Genomic DNA, 19193 nt, shown 5'->3' on the forward strand with positions numbered 1-19193 from the left:
AGAAAGAAGAAACAGATAGTAAGCAGGTGCTTAAATAGACATGATATTTTTACATAAAGATTAGAGCTATGAAGAATTAAGAAAAAACAAAACAAAGGTTACCATGTACTGGTGCTATGAATGAGAACAATGGCTGAACCTGTGATATTTGGGGAAAGATGTCAATTCCTAAAGGCTGACACGAGGTCTACACTGAATGTCAGAATGACTCAGGGACTTTATATCCCACACAGTCACATGCTTAAAATGTCTTAATGAAGTCAGGTTCCAGACAAATTGGTTCATTCATTTCCAAGGACCCCACACTCCTTTTGGTCTTGGACAAGTTGGATTACTCATTCACTAAGCATTTTGGCAGAACCTTCAACGAAGCATATTTTTAGAACGGAGTTTGTGTGTAAGAAAAATACATTTGGAGGGGCTGGATGAATAACAAGAGAGGAAAATAAAATAGCAAACCATGTTTCTCAAATGTCATCTCAGTAGTAATGGAGTAGAAAGTACTGGGTGATTTATGGAGTACGGGAGGCTAAAAACAAACATAAGCAAAATACCAAATTGCTCAAAGTCTCATAAGTGAGGGTGTCAGTCATGAAAGCCTGAACTGACAAAAGGGCACAAGGGCCAGAGTATGGGTGTGGAGAGACAGACAGACAACAATGCAAAAAAGCAGGTTTTAAGGGAGAATGTCCTGTTCGAATGTTGCTTTAATTTTGATGCTGAGTACCCTGCAAAGGTCTGTGTGTTAAAGGTTTGGTCCCTTGTAAGGCACTGTTGGGATGTCTCCCTCCATTTAAGATAAAGGGCTTAGCAGGGGGTCCTTTGGCCCCTGGGGGCGTGGGTTTGAAGGGGATTGTCAGACCCTCAGTCTTTCCAGTTTCTCTTTTGCTTCTCTGCCACAAAGTGAGCAGTTGGCTCCACTATATGCTCCCCAAGATTGCCAACTGGCACACCCACCAGAGGACCAAAGCAATGGGTCTGTCTAATCTTGGACTAGAATCTGTAAAACCATGAGCCAAGCAAACCTTTTTTTTCCTTACAAGTTAGTTATTTAAGGTATTTCATTATAGTGATGAAAATCTGACTAGTACAAATGTAATGACCCAAAGTGTTTCTTTTGGAAGAATTTGGAAGAACTTCCTATAGAGTTCAGGTGAACAAGGCAGCCTCTGAATAAACAGAGAAATCATGGCCTATGCCTTTGAATTTGTAATTTGCCCCAAATTTGTAATTTGGTCAACAAAATGGTACAAGTAATTTTCAACAACAGAAATAGCTGGTAAACATAGTAGTAAAAACTTAGGGATTCCATTTGACTGAAAAGAAGAAGGTGAGCCTTTTATAACAGCTCCACGTTATGAAACCAAAGCTATTCATTGCACATACTTTACACTCAAAATATTTTAATGCAACTTTTGTCATCCCTTTAAAAGTCATTCTAGAAAATATCCCTAAGATTTGGTTCACGTTCTTCTCTGTTATCTACAGTTCAGCCCCTCATTCAAGCAATTAATAATTATTTTTCTATAGTCTTGTAAACCTCAAATCTGATTTTTATTTTTAGTTTATGACTTTTTTTTCTCTGAGATGTCATTTTCTCAGTCTCCCTACTGACTTTCTTCTACCCTTCCAGGTTTGGCTGAAATGTTTCTTCTTCACTCAACCCTTTCTCAAACAACCACCCATACCCTGTTTGGATTCCCCACTGCATTTTATACATGTTTTTACAACTTTTGTTCCTAATTTTCATGTCTATTATTTATTGTATGTCCATTACATACTGGGCACTGTATTAAGCATATTATAAATTCCTTTAATACTTGCTATAGCCTTATGGGATATGCTCTGTTATTTCAACTTACTGATGAGCTTAAGTCACTTACTTGACTTTACTCAGCTAATAAGAAATGGCACCCAGACTTCTTACTCTAGAATGCATGCCCCCAAGTGCGGTGGTGTGTGGCCTCTTACACCAATTTGTGTTTGCTAGTATTGCACTTTATAGTGTCTGTCTGTCTCCCTTTGTAAATAACATGCATGTGTGAGTTGTGCCTAGGTTGGAGGAACAGATGAATTATAGGGTTGGAAAGGAGTCCACCTATTATTGGTGCTCGTTCTGGGAGTCAGAGATGCTAGTGTAATCAAGATTGATTCTGGTGGTGTTCACTTGAAGAAAATGTCATTAACGGAATTGGTAACAAGACTCAAAGTTTAGAGATGAAGAAAATCAAGGTTAGTTACATCAGGAGGAGTGGTTAAGGAAGCTCTCTTTCAGAAAAACATTTAATTCCATGGAAGATTTAATTTTACACATAATAAATAAAAGAAGGGACATTCTTTTTTATTTGCTCTCCTTAGCAGATGGCCATTTGTTCTACAATTCTTGGATTTACCAATTTAACCAATATAAGCCTCAAAGTAAACTTCTAGACTCTTCTTTTGTGTCAATTCTTTGTCATTTAGGACTTGCGCATATTTATGCTACAATTTTAATTACTTTGTATTGTTTTGAAATCGATCACCCTTTGGGGGCTCAGATCTCTAAGAATATTGGGTGGATGTTACTTATCTCTGTGGCTACATTTAGAATCATAACTAATGAGCTATAAAAGGTAGGTCAGAGCATCAGTGAAACCAGAGGAAACAAGAATGTGAGCAACGCAAGCAATCAATTGATCAATCAATCACTTGTAAAATGATCGAATTGACTATTTTAAAAAAGACATGAAATGCATGATTTATACAAACAAGACACATGATTCTTTTCTAGGGAGATGAGGATTCTTTTAACACCTGGCAAATGCAGACAGTTTGAGAATTTCAGAGACAGGTCATAAGGATGCTTCTCCTTTGCTTTCATTCTTCTGGAAAGGTAGGCAAATCCTTTCACAGAATTCTTTGGTAACTTATCATCAAGGCCTGGACATAGTTAGAAGTCTGTTAACTGTAATGTTAATGTTAACTGTAGAATTAAACAAAAATGTACAGAGTTTTCATTGCTGAAATAATTTTCTTGACTATTAAAAACAGCACCTGGCAATTGAGTGAACATTTGATCATTTATTCATGTACTCCTTCATTCACGCAATGAATATAAATGAAATGCTCTTTGTGTATAAGGCTTTAAGCTCAGCATCAGGGATAACACTGTGAGGGAAAATAGACATGATCTGGCTGTTTATTACCAATAGAGGATCAAGCGATTTAATTGAACAGGTTGGTCCTTGACCCAAAAGTGCCAAATCAGGCCCCTCCTTTTTTATTATACTTGTGATAAGTGGTGCTGGGAGACCAAACAACAGTGAAAGAGAAACACAGCATCTGGCTGAGAGTGGAGACATGGAGTGATAGCTCTTGGTGAGTATAAGATCATGGTATAGATCTTATACTCACCAAGAGCCATGAGGGATTGTAAGCACTGAGTTCATATAGTCAGATTGTTCATTCAGTAGCCCACTTTGCTTGAAGTGTGGAGAATAGGATGAAGGAGGCAAGAGAGAATGTAAGGAGGCTACTTAGATAGTAATGTATGCCAGGTTCAAGTTGTTAGAAAGCTGCAAGTGAGCTATAGTTTTCCTACTTTGATTTCAAATAGAAGTCCATAAGCTGAGCTCTACCTCCTGCAAGTACTTATTGACAGGTGGAGAGGAATTAGCTGTGTCACCTAGAAGAGGTGTATTGTTGCCCAATGGCGTTCGGCTTAGATCTTATGTATTTGATTTAGTGAGATGCTTCAGTTTGAGGAAATAAATGGCCCTTTGGGATAATCAGGGGCCAAAATGCATGATCATAAATGCATAAGGCATAGGACTTGATTTCTTTCCACCTTCATCACAATTTCTCCTTAATCAGAATACACTTAAAAGGTTTAATGATGTTTCGTAGTTTAAGTTCCCCCTATAGTCATTATTAAGTTTTATTGACTTAAACAAGGCACAGGATTAAACCATGATTTGACCAGGAGCAGGACCCTGTTGGGTCTCTGCATTCCTGTGCCTAGCTCCTGTGCTTGTTTTTTTTTTTTGAATTGAAAAGAAAGAGAAGCTCATTTATTGAAGAGTGACATCAGACTAGCAGAAATAAAAAGTGAAAGGATTTGATCACTTAATGCTACGTGGGAACGGGAAAACATTAGGTGGACTTTTGAATCTTTTCTCCTCCAGTTTCCAACTGGACTATTTGCTTTGTAATTTACGTTTGTTTATACTTGTCTTTATGCCAAGATTGCTTTCTCTCTATCTGCATGTGCAAATGTAATAAATTAAATAGTTATTGCGGCTGTGGTTATCTATGGTATTTCCAGAGGTCTTTAGGGCAGCCATGAAAATAAACACTGGACTGTTTCTAAAAATTCTTGCATACTGAGAATTGGAGAGTGGGTCCCAGAGAAACTTGATACATCTCAGACGTGTCTGTCCTCCCTCTCAGTTCTGATTTCACAGGCCAGCACTGACCTGGGGAAGCATGGGGAGTGTGAGTTATCAGCAGATATCTTGTGAGTCTAGAGGGCTGAGTGTACAGGGAAATGAGGGCTCATAAAGATGCCTTCAGGGAGGAAGAGATGACACTGATTAACGTGCACTGGGCAGGATCAAGGTTATGAGCCTTAGTGGCTTTGGGGAGTTATTCACAGGGCGGTGGATGTTTTCTTCGGCTTTATAGCTACTGGAAGGCCAAGGGAACTGGCTGAAGGTCACAGAAAAAGTGAATCAAGGCCTAGGCTGGCCCTTGACCCAAAAGTGCCAAACCAGGCCCCTCCTTTTTTTTTTTTTTTTTCCGGTAAGGCTCTATCTGAAATAAGCTTCTTCCTGCAGACTCTCCCGTATTCGCCTTCTCAGAGACACTACCATACACCCCGTGGCCAAGCTGCACTCTTGTGTTCAGGCTTAAAAGTTTTTAGACTGTGGGGCTGGGGTTGTGGCTCAGAGGTAGAGTGCTTGCCTACCATACGTGAGGCACCGGGTTCATCCTCAACACCACATAAAAATAAAATAAAGATATTGTGTCCACCTATAATTAAAAAAATAAATATTAAAAAAAAAATTTTTCAGACTCTGGTAGGTGTTACAGATCCACTGCCCATGGGCTGGCGTGGATGTCAACATGACGAAACCATCCTACCTCTCGGGCCTCATCAGCTATCACCATTCTCTCGAGTCCTGTACTCTATAATGTCAGACTACTTGGTAGTCTCTAAGTGTGCCCTGCGAGGGCAGTCCTCATTAAGTGTGAGGGATGGGCTCATGGAAATGGAAATACCACCTGAACAAAACATGTGGGATCATTTCATCATGATCTTCCTGGGGTGTCATTCCTTAGCATCTGCATTGCTGTTGTCTCTGGATTTTCTCAAATCTTTTGAAGTCACAATATCCCTCTGGCCATAGGTTCTTCCAGGCTGCAGGTTACAACTGTACCTCCATCATCCCAGTCTCCGGCCATGCTAACGAAGATGCTTCATGACGCTTACAGGATGGTCTTTATTGTTCGTGCCCTTGACCATCCTTGAGGGACTCAAGGAGTGAAGCTGGCTTGCGAACATCTAACACCGTGCTCTTCCTGTTTCCTCGGACAGCCTCAGTACCGATCCTGGCAAATCTTTTGCTAATCATTATAGGTGAAACCTGTTCCTCAGAATGCAAAAGAAATAGCAGAAGGAAAGATCTTGGGGGGAGAAAAAGCAACACATTGTATCAGAGAGTGTGGTAAGGTTCTTGCTGGCTGATAATTTGTGTTAACATGTACTGACCATGACTATATAGAACAGTTGATTCAATAGACAATATCTACTTATCGTTTGTGTATAACTAATTATATTTGTCTACATAGCCATGTATGTGTTTATATCTATTAAAATAAATAATTTAGAAATAGTGTGGCAAAGGACTGTATGAATGGGGCTGTGTATGTTTGTACATTGCTGTCCCCTCAGCCTTAGGAGTGTCCTCCTTCCTTTTTCTCCAGTTGGTAAATTCATACTCATGCTTTGGGCCCTGTTCAAATGTTACCCAAACCCTGACTATTCGTGTTGTGACCCATGGACTAGCAGCACTGGCCATCCCCTTGTAGTCTGACATCAATGCAGAACCTCAGGCCCTACCCCAGATTCACTGAATCAGAATCAGCATTTTAATGAAAGTCCAAGGTGCTCTGATAGTACGTGAAAGCCAGGGAGATACTGACCCAGTCTGTAACTCCTTCCCTTATCCCTCCAGCAAAACAAAAGGCTCTGCTCACAAGCTTGGTGTCATTTTAGCCTTCATGGCATTGTATCACGTGAGGCTTCAACAGGAGTAGGCCCTTGATAATACTTGTTGAAGTGCATTAGGACATATTAATGCAGAGGTCTGCTATTTATTTTGATGCCTGTAATCATACACTCTACATTAATTAACCCAGCCACCTTCTCTCATTCAGAGGTTAAAAAACTAAAAGCCTGATTTTTTTTTTTTTTTGCCTCCCTAATAGCCAGATATGGCTTGGATCGGTTCTGCCAATAAAATGTAAGCAGAAGTTTGCTAGTAGTTTCTTTTCTTTTGCCTGAAATATTGGTGCTTTGTCAGAGATACAGGTTTTGTTATCATGTGGTGCAAGCCAAGAAGGGCAGAGCAAGACAGAAAAGTCTGGATCCTAGGAGGCACCCTTCTGATTTCAGACTGCTTCTCAGGCTGCTTCTGGCTCTCAGCACCCAGTTGATACACATCTTTATGTGCCTAAGCCACTGTCAGCCAGTTTTCTGTTAATCAAGCTGCATACATTTTGACCCATACTGTATCTAATCTTCACATAGGAAAAACAAATTTTAATTTTCTCTCTTTACTAGTCTTTGCTGAAGGTTCTGAAGTTGGTATTCAACAAAGAATGAGAACAATGGCTCTGTCCCCTCCTCTTTTTTCATTCTATTTTCCTAAGTAATTGATTTAGAAGAACTTTTACTTCCAATGTTCCCCCTGTAGGAATATGGGCCCTTGCGACCAATAAAACTTAGATAACTTGCAGCTCTCTCCAAAAAGTCTAATGAAAAGTTTTGGTGAAGAGGCAAATATTGGATTATGGAAATCTATCAAGGCCTCAAGTCAATATCAGAAACTTCTTCCCTTGCCTTTCTTGATGTCTTGGTTTCCACAAAAATGGAAGGGTGAAGATGCATGCAGAAGTTCTCAAAAATATGCCAAATAATATTGGTTTAGCAGGAGCTTTGTGAGACCCTCTTTAAGTTTTGGTTTAGCGGGAGCTTTGTGAGACCCTATTTGAGTTTAAGTCCAGTCACTGACTCTCATAAGCATAGTGATGCTTTGGGACACATCAGTCTCTCAATATTTCCCAAACCTCAGTTATGCACATGATACTTCTCATTGGGAAACACTATGCTGGTCAAATTGGGAACCTGGGTGTTGATCACCAGAATAAATTGAGCAGGATTTTTGCTAATGCCTGTGTGACATATTTATCCCCAAACTACTCCACGAACTTCATGTGGTATTTTGCCCTCATTTTATTGCTATTTTATTTTATTGTCAGGGTCTGGCAGCTGTTTCATGGCTCATCACTGTCAAGACAACTCTGAGAATCCAAATCATATAAGTAGAATAGTTCTGGAAAATGTGTGCATCTATTTTCTTGGTGCCATCTGGCCTCTGACCCACAACCTGGTGTCTCCTGGAGTTATCCTTTGTTATTTTGTTATTGGGCCGCATCCCTACCTAGATGAGCCACATTCTCAGACTGTTCCAGATGGGAACTATATTTAACAAATACCAAGAAGAGACAGGCAAGAGGAGCTCAAAGTCACAGTGAACTTGTTGGCAGACAATTGCCCCGCAGCACGTTCTTTGGAACACCCTCAGCACTGAAACCTTTATCCTCTGAAGTTCTATTCGAGTTTGGAAACTGACAAAAGTCATTTAGAGATGAGTCTGGTCATCGGGCGGTGTGATTTGGCTTTCTATAAACGCTGTCCAAATAAGAAAACAAACCAACAAACAAAATCTAGACTCGCCCTAATCTCTGAACACAATTCCAAACAGGAAGGGCTATTGCTGAAAGGAGCCCTTTGCAGACTATCTGTAAGGCCACACTCAGATGTAAAGTTATGTCCGTTAGCCAGTAGCAATTCTTATTCTGCTAGCTCTCCAACTGACCTGAGTCAACTCACCTGGGGGCAGAATCACTCTGTGAAGGCACAAGCTGCTGAGCACGTGCATGGAATTTCTGATTCAGTGGGTCTGGGATGGGACCTGATAATTGGCATTTCCAGGGATTTTTCATTTGCTGCCTACTGACATTGCTGATCCAGGACTATATGTTGAATTGTACTTTAAGCAAATCTCAGACTTTCATTCCATCAGATGACTGGTTGGTTTCCAACCCTGAGGGTTTTTTTTTTTTTTAAAATAGTGTGACAGAGTCATATAGCTAATTTGTACTCTACTCTGATTCTCAATGATGTCAACCTCCTTACGTTATGATTACATGGTTCATAATGCACATTGGATCTCAGTATATCAACAGGCACACCAAGTTATAGATTAGACTGCAAGGAAAACATTGCTGCCAGAGAACTTAAGGGAGGAGGGGGCAGGGCAGGATGTGGAGGTATAATCACCATAAGCAATTATTGCAATTGCTACAAACATTGGACAATCAGTCACCCATTCTGAGCCTTTTCAGTAAGCTCGGAAAGAGATTTCATTTGAGTTCAGCATCTAATAGTAGCTGTAATTTTGGAAGGAGCCAGAGTTTCTCTGGCTACAGTCTGTCATACTTTTCCAGATTCGTGTGGTTAGGTATTTCAGCTACATCTTTTCCCCTGTGCTTATTTGTCTGTTCCCACCTTAGATGCACAACGGGTGAGCTCCTGGCTTGAGGCACAAATTGGTGCACGTGAAGATTTCTACAGGACTCCTGGTTGATTTCCCAATTCCTTCCTCTTTGTACTCTGATCAGAAAAAAGTTCTCCTACAAAGTCCAAGACTCTGGCTAACTGTATTATGAATTCTTGTAGTTTTGAACTACTTATTAGGAACTTATTTTTCTCTTCAGTAACCTTTAATTTTTCAGAGATTTAATATTCTTTATTTCATTTAAAAAAAATCATGGTGGAGCCCAGAGAAAAGTCGGTGAAGTTTCCAGGACAGATGCCTTTTCCCTGTGACCTGGCCTCCACCCTAACCCCACCAGGTGTACTTTGCCAAGGGCAGGTTTGGTGGGCCAGGTCTTATTAGGCACAGGGGTCAGACACTGTTCTGGAGATGTAGTGGGCTGAAACCTATCCCCTGGTATGAGAGAGTTATACAGTGTTTGGGAGGTCATAAGAACATTAAGTGGGAAATTTCTAACCCCTTTCTCCTCTTTCTCCTTCTCAAATTCCTCCCCTAAGGAAAGCCAGGCCATGCATTGCCAGAACACAGATACTTTTGCATATACACAGCCACCCACCTGCACTAAGAGGACACCTGCAGCTAGAAAACCATGTTTCTCTGACAGTGATTTATAGACACAAAATGGAAAATGAACCCTTGTCTGATAGATTGGTTCCTTTTATGCTTGCAGGTCAGGGAATTTCAGAGGCAGGACTCATTCCTTCTGGTGAGGGGATGCAGCATGTGTGTTTAGTGCTCTCAAGAGAGCTAAACAAACATGCAGTTTATAAATATTTGCATTCCATAATTGTCTTTGGGCAGGATCTGCTGGGTTGAGTCACCAGGGGCCATGGTCCCTCTCTCCTCCGTGACGAGCTGCTGAATGGTTAACAGGTTTCATTTCCGCCACTCAGTGGCTAATGGGTGCTCCTTCAGTCTGGTCACATCTCTCCTTCAAAATGGCACTTCACCGGGCCCCGCCCACCTGCCTGCCTGTAATGTGGGTGACCTGAAAGGCTGTGGAAGTGACTGTCTGAATTAATAAGGCTTGCAACCCCCATTACCAGCCACTTGTGTTCTTTCTGGATCTCTCCTTTTCTCCTGACTTCTGCTGTCCTTCCCCAGCCAAGATAAACCCAAATGAAATCCTTTGGTGGGGGAACTTCCTGGCTGTCAGCAGACCGTCAGGGATTGGCATATTAGGGGATTAGACAAAAATATTGAGTGTTGGCACTCTAATGGGGTTGTGCCTCAGTTTCATGGGACAACTTGGGAACTGTAAAGGCATCTGGAAAGGAGGATCCTTGAGAATAAGCATCAGGATCTGTTTTCAGTTTTGTTTTATTTTTTTCTTCATGAGCTAAGAAAACAAAGCCAGCCATTTTTCAACCATGACATGAGAGGATGGAAGGGTGTTTCTTCAGAAAGTTTCCTCTCATTCTGGTTTTGACATTGATGGGTGGGTTTGGCTTCACCAGATTCCAGATGAATGAGGCTGGGTGAATTTCCTGGGGTTAAGGAAGTGATGGTTTCAAAAAAGAATATATTTTGGGTATTGGTGCTCTTACTCAGGTTGAGGGCTCAACCAGTGGCTTCAGATGAAGATGCTTTACTTTACAGAACGTGGGCCCATGTTCTGGATACATCCTTTCCTGATGCCGTCCTTGACTCAAATGTTTGCACATATCAGTGGCCCCAGCAAACTGTGGAGATTGATCTCAGTGCACAATTATCTCACCTCTTTCCTATGTTTTGGTTTGATCAAAGTCCTCCAGTGCCTCTACCACCAGCCAGCATGGTAGGATAGCTAGCCTCCCTGTCATTTTGGGGGGTCCTCTCCCCTTTGGGTAGCACAGGAAGCTAAAATCATGTGCTGATAACGCCAAGGTCGCGGGTTCGTTCCCCGTACGGGCCACCAAAATGCCAATGTCTTGATTGGCACAAGATTCAGGAGGCACCCACACTTTGTAGGTTCAAACAGCAATTCTTTATTCCCGCTCTCACACCGCCTCCACACAGGTCCAGGGGCAATCGCGTTCTGCCTTCTGCCCGCACAATTCACCTACTCCATGAGGCTCTCTCCAAATCCCATTTTAATCTCATGAGAACTCAACGGGAACAAGCAGCAGGAACACCCTAATCCCAGCAATAATCTTCAACTTCCAACTTCCCTAAACCCATTATCTTAAACTGGCAACGCCTCAAACTCAAGGAGCCGGTTACTTCCTCAAACCTGATCAGCTCTAAACCCGGATCCGCCTTGGTCCTTGAGCAAGGTCACCTTATGAAAGCATGCATGCAATGTCCCATCAAATGTCCTCTAAGCAGCATGGGGTACGCTTGGCAAGGAAATTTTGATGCGTCATTCCTACTTGGTAATGGCCCTCAGCACCCATTCATCAATTCATTGCAGTTACTGATCTCTGCAACACCCTTCCCGTCCATGCCAAGGCTGGAGGACCTTTTTGTAGGGTCCTGCCTTGCAGAAGTGCAAGGCAAGTTTCTCCTTCTGAGCCTGGACAACTCTGCAGCGTAGAGCCTACACAAGAGTGATCCTCAATCCTGGTTCTTCAATGGCCCGTTAACTCTTTCCCTCCTAGGCTCAAAGTCCTGTCTCCTTTCTCTTGCCTCATCCTCAAAGGGGTGTCTGCTTCCCTCTTCCTATCTGAAGACATCTAAGATCATATCCCCAGAAAACTTTGACTTTTATAAAAGACAGGAGGAGACCTTGTCTTCAAAAAAAAAAAAAAAAATATATATATATATATATATATATATATATATATATATATTTCCCTGTCCTGAAAGCTTCTATGAGGCAAGAACATATTAAGGGCCTAACAACTTGTTTGGAATAAAAAGGGAGAGGTGGAGTTTGGAAACTGTGTTGAGGGCCAAACAAAAATAAATTGAAGTGGATTCCAGATAATGCTGGAAAGAAATGTAACTGCAGCACCAGATGGTGTTACAAATGGAATGGTTCATCTTGAGGGTGGAGGTGGACGGAAAGACAGAGAAGCCTCACTTTGGGCAGTGTGGTGGTGCGAACCTGGGGCACCCAACAGTACACAGACTTTTTCCAGGTCCCTCGCACCATGTGAAGAGTGAAAAATGCCAAGAATGCAGGGAACCAGACGAGAAAACAAATCACATTAGGATGTGAATGGGTGAAAAAAGTAACTGACCTGAAAAATAGGAAGTGCTGCTATTTTTGGTTCAGGAGAGAATGTTATAAAGGGAATTTTATTTTATTTTCATTTTTTTTATAATTGTTAAATGAAAAAAAAATCAGGAAGAATCTAATAAAATTAAATCATGAATAGCTCTGGCAGGTTTATAAATAATAGTTCATGTTTTGTGAATGAGTGCTGTGTGCCAGGTACTGTTCTCAGAATAACGAGTGCCATCCCTAATTTGTAGATGAAGAAACCAACTCTAGTCATATCACAGACCCAGAAAGGGATGGGGGTTGGACTGGGACTTGAAAGCCCAGCACTCATTGACCCCAACTGGGTCCAGTGCTTTTCCATGAATAGTCTCTGGAATTGGATGCATTGGAGGCTTTGGTCGGTTAGACGGAGTCTCTTATGTACCCATCCCTGCATCTGGCAGAGGACTCTATACCACCTGAGACACGTGCACCGTGAGTGATATATTTTTAGAAGAAAACCGCTTAACAGAAAAAAAAAAAAAGGTGGCAAATCAACAGATTGCCCCAAGGGACACAGAGAAGAGGGGCTGCTTCGGAGCCCACCTCTGCAACCCTGTCCTGGCTCCTCCAACGGGAACATTTGAGATGTCTGCCCTTGAACCAATAAGGAGGATCCAGAACTAAGCATAGAAATTCATTGAGCAACAAAACAGATGTTTTCCAAGTCCAAGCAGTGAACCTTGTACACTTAATAAGGGAGTTCCTTAGATCTCACCCCGAAACTATTTTTGGTTTTGTTTCAAGCAATTTAATAAGCTTGCTTATCTGGATACCCCATCCTGAGCTAACCAAAGTAAACAATGGGCACCCTCTGGCCCCAGGGACATAATGTCATCCTTGTTGTTCTTTTGTCACACCTCCCCTTAGCTGGAACAGAGAGATTGGAATATGGATCTTGGTCATGCAACTCTGAGCCCTGAAAGTGTCCTTTGGTGAGTCAAGCACAAATGATTTCCCAGTTCCAGAACCAATGTTCCCAGGACAATTTTCATTCCATTTCATATCATAATGCTTTGTGAGAGCTATACGTATGCTCAGTGCTGCACAGTTTGGGTATTATATTTGGCACTGCTAAACCAGATTTTGGGAGAACCTGTCAATCTGGGTTCTGTAGAAGGGTTGGGTGAACTGTACATGTCTAACTCCCCAAAATTCTCTGATGCTAGTAGTCTCACTCATCTCTGCCCCTCAGTGCGAGTCATGGTATTGCCCAATGTGAATTTCACCCCCTCCTTGGTTAAAACAAACACGTGTGGTCTGTCTCTCCCTGGGTGTTTTGTACGCACCGAGGGACACTCTCAGGCAATATTATGCCTGGCACCAAAGTGGATATGCACAGATAAAAGCATTCTTGAGAGAGTAGTTGACTTTTCAATAGGAGAAAGAGCCAAAAATATTCTCACACTTCCTTAAGGAGACTGGATCTTTTGAATGTCAAGGTTAAAAGCTGGGGTTTGGGCTGGACTGATTTGGGGGCTAATTCCAACTCCCTTGTTAGTAAACTCTGCACCAGTTTAATTTTCCTTAGGTATAAAGTGGGGCATCACCAGTACCTGCAGCCCAGGCCTGCTATGAGGTTCATATGAGATGATAGGTACTGGTACTCAGCAGTGAGGCAGGGTCCACACAGAACAACACCCAGAAGAAGTTAATTCTTACAGTCATTACTGTGATTGTGCTGATCATTGGAAACACCTCATAGCTGCACAGTTAACTCAAGAATGTTAAGAATATTCTCTCTGAATAATGCCAGGGTTTTCTGCCAGGGGTTTGGTTTTATTTTCTTTTAAATCCAAATAATCTGAAGATGATCTTTGGAGTTTGACAGTCTTGATTTTCTTGCTGCTGATGGTGGAACTTAGGAAGAGCTGCTCTCTGAGTCTCAGTTTCCCCCAAATCTCGGTGAACTCATTATAGTGTGTGCCGTCATGTAGCCATGTGGGAGGCTGGTTTTGAAGAGGAGGCTAGACTGATGAGGCTACAATGATGTAGCAAATGCTCAGTAAATATTACTGATGATTGTTGTTAGATAACTTTAAATTCCCAGTAGCTAGCTTTTCTTTTTAATTGAATCTTGAAGTAAACAATGTACTAATGGAATTTCCTCATCTGCTTCTAAATTCAGAGACTTGATATGCTCCAATGTTTTGTGATTGCAAATTGTCATTGCTAATTGAGAATTCTGAAAACAGTTAATGCTGACAATTTTGATTTGGGAAACAGGCTGAACTTTTAAGAATAAGTATATCATTTTGGTCATTGGATCTTAATCTACTGAGACAGGCCTGGGTTTGCATCATAGCTTTGTTACTTAACCAGGTCTGTGATCTTGTCTCAACAATAAAATTTCAGTATGCATTTTTTGGCTCTTTTACATAAAAAAGGAATAATGTTACTATCTTCTTTATACTCTTGTGATGATTAAAAGGGATACTATACACTTTCAGTACCTGGCATGTAGCAAGCAAATGAACTGTTCTTGTTGGTAAAACTTAATTTTGATCAAGATTATAAAAGCAAATTTGTAACAAAAGAAAGGAAAAGTGTACCGAGTGAATTTTAATGCCTCTTTTTAGAATGATGAACAAATGGTCTCTGATTCTCCATCAATCAAGCCACTGGTCCCAGAGCCAGTAACAATAGAAATGGTAAATAAGGGCATTTGGGTTAGCATATGGCACTTGTTTTGTGATTAAACTTCAGACTACTAGGAAAAAAAATAACATAATCATTGCATTTAATCAGACACCTCATCAGGGTGGGCTGAAGGCACTAACTGTGTCTGGAATCATCGGGAACGAAGCAACAATCCATTCAATTATGGAGCTGCATTTGTGTAAGAGGTACCCATACTGAGGTCAGTGGGCTGAGGCACATTGCTTGGTTGCTAGGCAACAAAGGACCTGCTATTCTGTAGCCCATCAATATCAACATGAAGCATTAACCAAACCACACTCCTGGTTCCACTTATGTGATGGCTGCATGGAAATGCTGGGTAACAGAAGAAGATTATGTAATGTGGAAAAAGTGAGCACTGGTACTGTAAAGCAAGGCTTCATCTTTGAAGTAGGAGTGATTCAATAGAGAGGATTATCCTTTGGTTGTGGTTCCTGATTAACTTGAAGACATTGGGGGAAGCATGTTAAGGGGTCCCATGCCAAGTCTCTGTACCACAAGGTGAAGCAAAAATTTGAGAGTTTTTCCTTAATGTGATCCACATGAGTAAAATAGATAATTCGGGTTCCAATGGTATATGTTTTAGGCTGAATTACTCTGTTTGGCTGTAAATTCATCAGTTTATCAAAAGTGTTCTTGCAGGAGTCATTTGTAGCTTTAATTATCCCAATAACCAATTCTGACCATATAAAGACTTAGCGTCTATAGTCCCCAAAAGGATGTCAACACAGTTATACTTCAGAGAAATTTAAATTATAAGCACTAGAATTTATGTGGTTCTCTACCTAGGAAAGAAATAAGCGTTGTAGTGGGCTATCAAATAATTTATTTATTTAATCAGCAGTATCAGTTGCCCCTTTACTAAGCAATGAGAGAGTTGATTATGTGAACCTAGTAAACCAGTTTTGATCAGATTTCTATAAATATACTCCTATTGAATAAATTAGAAACACTGCACAAATAGATTGGATTTATTTGATTTAGAGTTTTCTCCTGGAGGGTCAGTGTAATTGAAATATTTTACGTTTGAGTATTGGATCACCATGGGTATTTCCTAAAATTACATAGTAGGTATGATTTGCCACAAGAAAATCCCAAAGAAGCTAACTAGAAAGATGGAACACCAGGAAAAGGAAAAAAGGAGAGGTCTGTGGAAGTCTGAACATTTTGAGTCAATTGCACAACCACGAGATAGGAGGTTGCGATGAAGTTGGGGAAAGAAGTGATGTGCAAGAGACTTGGGAGGATTAGAAGAACAGCAAGTGAGTGTAGTCACAGTCAGGCACAGCTCATTTGTAACATCAGTCACCCCAGCAACCATTGTTCATGTCTTTCTTCTACCTTTGTAGTTTCCAGGTGACTTTGTTTAGACAACTGACCAGCATTCCTAGGCTTGTGAGCTTTTTGGGATATTAATGGAGATGCTCAGTAGCCATCAAAAGCAGGATTTCATTCCTTATCACTGGGAGCTTAAGGGTAAGAGTGAAGGCCAGGATGCCTACAGGAATTCTGTTGGTTGGGCTCCTGAGTGGCTGCCTGGAACCCTGGCCAGGTAATTTAGCTATGCCAATTAAGCTGTGGCCCCCGAGCCAACTCCAGGCATGTGCCAATTCAGGCTCAAGCTCTTCCCTAAGATCCACAAGGACTTGATTCAGGCCCAGAATCCTAACCCTGCTTTGCAAAAATGCAAAACAACTTGCTATGAAGACATAGACTCGATCCTGTCAGAGATGTCTTTGCTGATGTCTGGAAGATTGCTCAAGGGGAAAAAAACAAGTCTAGTCAAAACAGTGGAGAAAGCACCCAAAAAGGTTATGAGTAATCAAGAAGCCCATGTGAAAATACACAGAATTTTTCAAAGAACCTGGATGCATCCTCACATGACCAACTCCCTGACCTTTATACTGCTTTTAGTCACAGATTCTCTTTCTAGAACAGACCAGTAGAGTCAAGAGAAAACCAAATGAAGTGACTCATAGAACCACCCTGATTTTCACAAATATTTATTGAGAATTCTTTCCGCCTCAGGCATAGTGTTAGATATTGTGTTCTGGACATAAAAATGAATAAAATAGATACGGCTAGAAAATAGAACCCAGCAGGGCATTAACAGCATAAAATGTCCCAATGGAGTCCTGTATATCCAAACAATACAAGGATGGTTCAATAAAAGCAGCTCTGTTCATATAATTAACCATAGCAATAGATCAAAGAAGAGAAGATACAGTCATTTTTTAAAAAGCAGATGCCAAAGAACCATTCAACAGACTTCAATAACTGATAAAAATTGTTTATAAATATTCCTATGATTATATAAGAATCAGACATGTCCCATTCATAAAAACAATAAAATCGCTGAAATAAGCTTAGCAAAAATATGTACAATTTATAAAGAAAACTTTAAAACTCTCCTTCTAAAAGAAAACTTGAATAAATAGAAACCAGCTCAAATAACAATATTCATTATTATTCAGACATTAATTCAACCTAAGTTGATTCATCAGTTAAAAATTATCTTAATGACAATAATCAGGTACCTCCTTGTTTTTCTCCTCACTGTTTAAAATTTTTCAGAACTGGACAAGCTTATTAGTTTTGATCAGATTTCTAGAAAAACTGAATTTCTAGAAAAGACTACATTTCTAGGAAAAACTAAACTAAAAAAAAAATAATAACCAACCAAATTAAATTGTAAAGACTGAACTCTGAAAATGCTAAGAAATAGGAGTTCCAAAGAGTAGATTACCTCCTATGAACATCAAAACTTAAAGCCACAGCAATTACACAGTTGTGTTCCTGCATACACCGCTAGAATGAGAAACAAGTTTCAGTAGATTCCTATGGGTTTTTAGTATATGATAAAAGGGGACTTTTCAAATTAGAGAGGAAAACACAGATTATTGAAATCATTAGAGCAAATGGCCAACCATTTTTGAAAAATGTAAGGTCTTACCTTTCCTTTAGGTGGCTCAGAGATTTAAAGCCATCTAAAGGAAGGGTAAGACCATCTAGAGGAATAGTGAAGCTGATAAAATACTAAAAGAAAATAGAAAAGAAAAATCCTAGGATGATGAAATTCTTCCTCAGCAAGACGCTGAACACAGAAGTCACACAGGAAACAAATGGTACGTTTAAATCCACAAAAATTAAAAATTCTGTAGGGTAGACTCTAGTATAAAGTGAGAAACGTATTTCCTAATAACATAATAAAACATCTGATTTTCTTAATATTAAAAGCTCTTAAAATCAAAATAATGAAAACAAATAATACAAAGAAAAAAATGAAGACGAAAAATATGACTTTCAGTTGATAAAAAAAGAAATTCAAATGACTTATAAATATGTTGGTAGTGTTCTAAATTGGTACAGACTCTTTGCAGGGGAAGGTTTAGAATATGTGTGAAATTTTAAATATATATAACCTTTGATTCCATAAGTATATTTTTAGATATTTATTCCATTAATATACTCATTCATTTACACAAAGTGAAATCTCTATCTAAAATTCATAATTTTCACTGCAACATTTCAGCCCAAACAAATGAGAAGCCACCAAAGTATTTATCAATAGGCAATTTAATAAATACACACATAGCTTTAGATGTGTTAACATAGAAAGATGTCTAAGGTATATTAAATGAAAGAGGCAAAAATAGATTAGACACCAAATATGTGCATGCATATGAACATGCTACTTCTGTAAAGACATGTTAAAAGCTATTAACTATGGTTATCTCTAAGAAGTAGGGCTGAAGAGGATTAGGACTATGGAAAAGAAACTTTTACCTACCTTTTTCTTTATATATTATTTGATTTTTTTGTTTTTGTTTTTGTTTTGGTCAGGTATACTTATTGCTTTCGTGACAAAAGAAGGGTGCTTCTCTCTTTGCTACAGAGTGCTTCTACAACTGGATCACACTGTAGTTTTATTCTTTTGGATGAAGGCCTCTGTGCTAACAATGTAAATTTACCATCTAAACCCACACTTACCTGAATAGGATAACTTTCAATTTTTGTAAAACACATTTAAGTAAATCTGGTATTTAAGAACTTTTCAAGAGGATTTATGTCAAAATTATAGAATTGGATAAATTTCAAAGTATAGTTTTTTTAAAGAAAAATGATGATTATTCAAGCAAGACCACAGACCAATTTATTTACATGTGAACACATTATAATTTTAAAAAAATCCCTCTAAAGATAAAAGGTAACAAAAACAACATTGCAGTGATGAGTTGAAGAAGCTGAGAAAATTTTCATTACCGTACACCACCTAAGGGTTTGAGACTTTATAGGGAGCTGAAATGCAGAGAAGCATGTGAATATTATGTGCTGCAGGTGGAATTTAAATTTTTAAAGAGTAGTCCATGGTTTTTATATACTGTGGCCACTTTCATTATCATTCAAGTAGTACCACCTAATTAACATGTAGTTACTCTATAATC

This window comes from Ictidomys tridecemlineatus, chromosome 1, assembly GCF_052094955.1.
Source record: "Ictidomys tridecemlineatus isolate mIctTri1 chromosome 1, mIctTri1.hap1, whole genome shotgun sequence".
Classification (NCBI taxonomy): domain Eukaryota; kingdom Metazoa; phylum Chordata; class Mammalia; order Rodentia; family Sciuridae; genus Ictidomys; species Ictidomys tridecemlineatus.